This window comes from Halictus rubicundus, unplaced genomic scaffold (assembly GCF_050948215.1).
Source record: "Halictus rubicundus isolate RS-2024b unplaced genomic scaffold, iyHalRubi1_principal scaffold0064, whole genome shotgun sequence".
In the NCBI taxonomy this organism is placed as follows: Eukaryota; Metazoa; Arthropoda; class Insecta; order Hymenoptera; family Halictidae; genus Halictus; species Halictus rubicundus.
This window is the reverse complement of record NW_027488605.1, coordinates 617,839-625,759: the sequence shown is the minus strand read 5'-3', so window position 1 is coordinate 625,759 and position 7,921 is coordinate 617,839.

The following is a 7,921-nucleotide window of genomic DNA, read 5'->3' as shown; positions in this document are numbered from 1 at the left end:
AGGATAGAGGATAGGATAGGATAGAGGATAGGATAGGATAGAGGATAGGATAGGATAGAGGATAGGATAGGATAGAGGATAGGATAGGATAGGATAGAGGATAGGATAGGATAGAGGATAGAGGATAGAGGATAGAGGATAGAGGATAGAGGATAGAGGATAGAGGATAGAGGATAGAGGATAGAGGATAGAGGATAGAGGATAGAGGATAGAGGATAGAGGATAGAGGATAGAGGATAGAGGATAGGATAGGATAGAGGATAGGATAGGATAGAGGATAGGATAGGAAAGAGGATAGGATAGGATAGAGGATAGGATACGATAGAGGATACGATAGGATAGAGGATAGGATAGGATAGAGGATAGGATACGATAGATGATACGATAGGATAGAGGATAGGATAGGATAGAGGATTGGATAGGATAGAGGAAAGGATAGGATAGAGGATAGGATAGAGGATAGGATAGGATATAGGATAGGATAGGATAGAGGATAGGATAGGATAGAGGATAGGATAGGATAGAGGATAGGATAGGATAGAGGATAGGATAGGATAGAGGATAGGATAGGATAGAGGATAGGATAGGATAGAGGATAGGATAGAGGATAGGATAGGATAGAGGATAGGATAGGATAGAGGATAGGATAGGATAGGATAGAGGATAGGATAGGATAGAGGATAGGATAGGATAGAGGATAGGATAGGATAGGATAGAGGATAGGATAGGATAGAGGATAGATTATAGAGGATAGAGGATAGAGGATAGAGGATAGGATAATATAGAGGATAGGATAGGATAGAGGATAGGATAGGATAGAGGATAGGATAGGAAAGAGGATAGGATATGATAGAGTAAACGATATTATAGAGGATAGGATAGAGGATAGGACAGGATACAGGATAGGATAGGATAGAGGATCGGATAGAGGATAGGATAGGATAGAGGATAGGATAGGATAGAGGATAGGATAGGATAGAGGATAGGATAGGATAGAGGATAGGATAGGATAGAGGATAGGATAGGATAGAGGATAGGATAGGATAGAGGATAGGATAGGATAGAGGATAGGATAGGATAGAGGATAGGATAGGATAGGATAGAGGATAGGATAGGATAGAGGATAGAGGATAGAGGATAGAGGAAAGAGGATAGAGGTTAGAGGATAGAGGATAGAGGATAGAGGATAGAGGATAGAGGATAGAGGATAGAGGATAGAGGATAGAGGATAGGATAGGATAGAGGATAGGATAGGATAGAGGATAGGATAGGATAGAGGATAGGATAGGATAGAGGATTGGATAGGATAGAGGAAAGGATAGGATAGAGGATAGGATAGGATAGAGGATAGGACAGGATACAGGATAGGATAGGATAGAGGATCGGATAGGATAGGGGATAGGATAGGATAGTGGATAGGATACGATAGAGGATAGGATAGGATAGAGGATAGGATAGGATAGAGGATAGGATACGATAGAGGATACGATAGGATAGAGGATAGGATAGGATAGAGGAGAGGATAGAGGATAGGATAGGATAGGGGATAGGATAGGATAGAGGATAGGATAGGATAGAGGATCGGATAGAGGATAGGATAGGATAGAGGATAGGATAGGATAGAGGATAGGATAGAGGATAGGATAGGATAGAGGATAGGATAGGATAGAGGATAGGATAGGATAGAGGATAGGATAGGATAGAGGATAGGATAGGATAGAGGATAGGATAGGATAGAGGATAGGATAGGATAGAGGATAGGATAGGATAGAGGATAGGATAGGATAGAGGATAGGATAGGATAGAGGATAGAGGATAGAGGATAGAGGATAGAGGATAGAGGATAGAGGATAGAGGATAGAGGATAGAGGATAGAGGATAGAGGATAGAGGATAGGATAGGATAGAGGATAGGATAGGATAGAGGATAGGATAGGATAGAGGATAGGATAGGATAGAGGATTGGATAGGATAGAGGAAAGGATAGGATAGAGGATAGGATAGGATAGAGGATAGGACAGGATACAGGATAGGATAGGATAGAGGATCGGATAGGATAGGGGATAGGATAGGATAGTGGATAGGATACGATAGAGGATAGGATAGGATAGAGGATAGGATAGGATAGAGGATAGGATACGATAGAGGATACGATAGGATAGAGGATAGGATAGGATAGAGGAGAGGATAGAGGATAGGATAGGATAGGGGATAGGATAGGATAGAGGATAGGATAGGATAGAGGATCGGATAGAGGATAGGATAGGATAGAGGATAGGATAGGATAGAGGATAGGATAGAGGATAGGATAGGATAGAGGATAGGATAGGATAGAGGATAGGATAGGATAGAGGATAGGATAGGATAGAGGATAGGATAGGATAGAGGATAGGATAGGATAGAGGATAGGATAGGATAGAGGATAGGATAGGATAGAGGATAGGATAGGATAGAGGATAGGATAGGATAGAGGATAGGATAGGATAGAGGATAGAGGATAGAGGATAGAGGATAGAGGATAGAGGATAGAGGATAGAGGATAGAGGATAGAGGATAGAGGATAGAGGATAGAGGATAGAGGATAGAGGATAGAGGATAGAGGATAGAGGATAGAGGATAGAGGATAGAGGATAGAGGATAGGATAGGATAGAAGATAGGATAGGATAGAGGATAGGATAGGATAGAGGATAGGATACGATAGAGGATACGATAGGATAGAGGATAGGATAGGATAGAGGAGAGGATAGAGGATAGGATAGGATAGGGGATAGGACAGGATAGAGGATAGGATAGGATAGAGGATCGGATAGAGGATAGGATAGGATAGAGGATAGGATAGGATAGAGGATAGGATAGGATAGAGGATGGGATAGGATAGAGGATAGGATAGGATAGAGGATAGGATAGGATAGACGATAGGATAGGATAGAGGATAGGATAGGATAGAGGATAGGATAGGATAGAGGATAGGATAGGATAGAGGATAGGATAGGATAGAGGATAGGATAGGATAGAGGATAGGATAGGATAGAGGATAGGATAGGATAGAGGATAGGATAGGATAGAGGATAGGATAGGATAGAGGATAGGATAGGATAGAGGATAGAGGATAGAGGATAGAGGATAGAGGATAGAGGATAGAGGATAGAGGATAGAGGATAGAGGATAGAGGATAGAGGATAGAGGATAGAGGATAGAGGATAGAGGATAGAGGATAGAGGATAGAGGATAGAGGATAGAGGATAGAGGATAGAGGATAGAGGATAGAGGATAGAGGATAGAGGATAGAGGATAGAGGATAGAGGATAGAGGATAGAGGATAGAGGATAGAGGATAGAGGATAGAGGATAGAGGATAGAGGATAGAGGATAGAGGATAGAGGATAGGATAGAGGATAGGATACGATAGAGGATACGATAGGATAGAGTATAGGATAGGATAGAGGATAGGATAGGATAGAGGATAGGATAGGATAGACGATAGGATAGGATAGAGGATAGGATAGGATAGAGGATAGGATAGAGGATAGGATAGGATAGAGGATAGGATAGGATAGAGGATAGGATAGAGGATAGGATAGGATAGAGGATAGGATAGGATAGAGGATAGGATACGATAGATGATACGATAGGATAGAGGATAGGATAGGATAGAGGATTGGATAGGATAGAGGAAAGGATAGGATAGAGGATAGGATAGGATAGAGAATAGGACAGGATACAGGATAGGATAGGATAGAGGATCGGATAGGATAGGGGATAGGATAGGATAGTGGATAGGATACGATAGAGGATAGGATAGGATAGAGGATAGGATAGGATAGAGGATTGGATAGGATAGAGGAAAGGATAGGATATAGGATAGGATTGGATAGAGGAGAGGATAGGATAGAGGATAGGATAGGATAGAGGATACGATAGGATGGAGGATAGGATAGGATAGAGGATAGGATAGGATAGGATAGAGGATAGGATAGGATAGGATAGAGGATAGGACAGGATAGAGGATAGAGGATAGAGGATAGAGGATAGAGGATAGAGGATAGAGGATAGAGGATAGGATAGAGGATAGGATAGGATAGAGGATAGGATAGGAAAGAGGATAGGATAGGATAGAGGATAGGATACGATAGAGGATACGATAGGATAGAGGATAGGATAGGATAGAGGATAGGATAGGATAGAGGATAGGATAGGATAGAGGATAGGATAGGATAGAGGATTGGATATGATAGACGATAGGATAGAGGATAGAATAGGATAGATAGTATGTATTGAGGATAGAGGATAGGATAACGATAGAGTTATCGATATAGGATAGAGGATAGGACAGTACAGGATAGATATAGAGGAAGGACAGGTACAGGATAGGATAGGATAGAGTATCGGATAGAGGTAGGATAGTATAGAGGGATAGAGGATAGGATAGGAAAGAGGATAGGATAGGATAGAGGATAGGATAGTATAGAGGATAGGATAGGATAGAGGATAGGATAGGAAAGAGGATAGGATAGGATAGAGGATAGGATACGATAGAGGATACGATAGGATAGAGTATAGGATAGGATAGAGGATAGGATAGGATAGAGGATAGGATAGGATAGACGATAGGATAGGATAGAGGATAGGATAGGATAGGGGATAGGATAGAGGATAGGATAGGATAGAGGATAGGATAGAGGATAGGATAGGATAGAGGATAGGATAGAGGATAGGATAGGATAGAGGATAGGATAGGATAGAGGATAGGATACGATAGATGATACGATAGGATAGAGGATAGGATAGGATAGAGGATAGGATAGGATAGAGGAAAGGATAGGATATAGGATAGGATTGCATAGAGGAGAGGATAGGATAGAGGATAGGATAGGATAGAGGATAGGATAGGATAGAGGATAGGATAGGATAGAGGATACGATAGGATAGAGGATAGGATAGGATAGAGGATAGGATAGGATAGGATAGAGGATAGGATAGGATAGGATAGAGGATAGGACAGGATAGAGGATAGAGGATAGAGGATAGAGGATAGAGGATAGAGGATAGAGGATAGAGGATAGGATAGAGGATAGGATAGGATAGAGGATAGGATAGGAAAGAGGATAGGATAGGATAGAGGATAGGATACGATAGAGGATACGATAGGATAGAGGATAGGATAGGATAGAGGATAGGATAGGATAGAGGATAGGATAGGATAGAGGATAGGATAGGATAGAGGATAGGATAGGATAGAGGATAGGATAGGATAGAGGATAGGATAGGATAGAGGATAGGATAGGATAGAGGATAGGACAGGATACAGGATAGGATAGGATAGGGGATAGGATAGGATAGAGGATAGGATAGGATAGAGGATCGGATAGAGGATAGGATAGGATAGAGGATAGGATAGGATAGAGGATAGGATAGGATAGAGGATAGGATAGGATAGAGGATAGGATAGGATAGAGGATAGGATAGGATAGAGGATAGGATAGGATAGAGGATAGGATAGGATAGAGGATAGGATAGGATAGAGGATAGGATAGGATAGAGGATAGGATAGGATAGAGGATAGGATAGGATAGAGGATAGGATAGGATAGAGGATAGGATAGGATAGAGGATAGGATAGGAGAGAGGATAGGATAGGATAGAGGATAGGATAGGATAGAGGATAGGATAGGATAGAGGATAGGATAGGATAGAGGATAGGATAGGATAGAGGATAGAGGATAGAGGATAGAGGATAGAGGATAGAGGATAGAGGATAGAGGATAGAGGATAGAGGATAGAGGATAGAGGATAGAGGATAGAGGATAGAGGATAGAGGATAGAGGATAGGATAGGATAGAGGATTGGATAGGATAGAGGAAAGGATAGGATATAGGATAGGATTGGATAGAGGAGAGGATAGGATAGAGGATAGGATAGGATAGAGGATACGATAGGATGGAGGATGCGATAGAGGATTGGATATGATAGACGATAGGATAGAGGATAGAATAGGATAGATGATATTATAGGATAGAGGATAGGATATGATAGAGTAAACGATATTATAGAGGATAGGATAGAGGATAGGACAGGATACAGGATAGGATAGGATAGAGGATAGGACAGGATACAGGATAGGATAGGATAGAGGATCGGATAGAGGATAGGATAGGATAGAGGATAGGATAGGATAGAGGATAGGATAGGAAAGAGGATAGGATAGGATAGAGGATAGGATAGTATAGAGGATAGGATAGGATAGAGGATAGGATAGGAAAGAGGATAGGATAGGATAGAGGATAGGATACGATAGAGGATACGATAGGATAGAGTATAGGATAGGATAGAGGATAGGATAGGATAGAGGATAGGATAGGATAGACGATAGGATAGGATAGAGGATAGGATAGCATAGGGGATAGGATAGAGGATAGGATAGGATAGAGGATAGGATAGAGGATAGGATAGGATAGAGGATAGGATAGAGGATAGGATAGGATAGAGGATAGGATAGGATAGAGGATAGGATACGATAGATGATACGATAGGATAGAGGATAGGATAGGATAGAGGATAGGATAGGATAGAGGAAAGGATAGGATATAGGATAGGATTGCATAGAGGAGAGGATAGGATAGAGGATAGGATAGGATAGAGGATAGGATAGGATAGAGGATAGGATAGGATAGAGGATACGATAGGATAGAGGATAGGATAGGATAGAGGATAGGATAGGATAGGATAGAGGATAGGATAGGATAGGATAGAGGATAGGACAGGATAGAGGATAGAGGATAGAGGATAGAGGATAGAGGATAGAGGATAGAGGATAGAGGATAGAGGATAGGATAGAGGATAGGATAGGATAGAGGATAGGATAGGAAAGAGGATAGGATAGGATAGAGGATAGGATACGATAGAGGATACGATAGGATAGAGGATAGGATAGGATAGAGGATAGGATACGATAGATGATACGATAGGATAGAGGATAGGATAGGATAGAGGATTGGATAGGATAGAGGAAAGGATAGGATAGAGGATAGGATAGGATAGAGGATAGGACAGGATACAGGATAGGATAGGATAGGGGATAGGATAGGATAGAGGATAGGATAGGATAGAGGATCGGATAGAGGATAGGATAGGATAGAGGATAGGATAGGATAGAGGATAGGATAGGATAGAGGATAGGATAGGATAGAGGATAGGATAGGATAGAGGATAGGATAGGATAGAGGATAGGATAGGATAGAGGATAGGATAGGATAGAGGATAGGATAGGATAGACGATAGGATAGGATAGAGGATAGGATAGGATAGAGGATAGGATAGGATAGAGGATAGGATAGGAGAGAGGATAGGATAGGATAGAGGATAGGATAGGATAGAGGATAGGATAGGATAGAGGATAGGATAGGATAGAGGATAGGATAGGATAGAGGATAGAGGATAGAGGATAGAGGATAGAGGATAGAGGATAGAGGATAGAGGATAGAGGATAGAGGATAGAGGATAGAGGATAGAGGATAGGATAGGATAGAGGATAGGATAGAGGATAGGATAGAGGATAGGATAGGATAGAGGATAGGATAGGATAGAGGATAGGATAGGAAAGAGGATAGGATAGGATAGAGGATAGGATAGTATAGAGGATAGGATAGGATAGAGGATAGGATAGGAAAGAGGATAGGATAGGATAGAGGATAGGATACGATAGAGGATACGATAGGATAGAGTATAGGATAGGATAGAGGATAGGATAGGATAGAGGATAGGATACGATAGATGATACGATAGGATAGAGGATAGGATAGGATAGAGGATTGGATAGGATAGAGGAAAGGATAGGATATAGGATAGGATTGGATAGAGGAGAGGATCTGATAGAGGATAGGATAGGATAGAGGATAGGATAGGATAGAGGATAGGATAGGATAG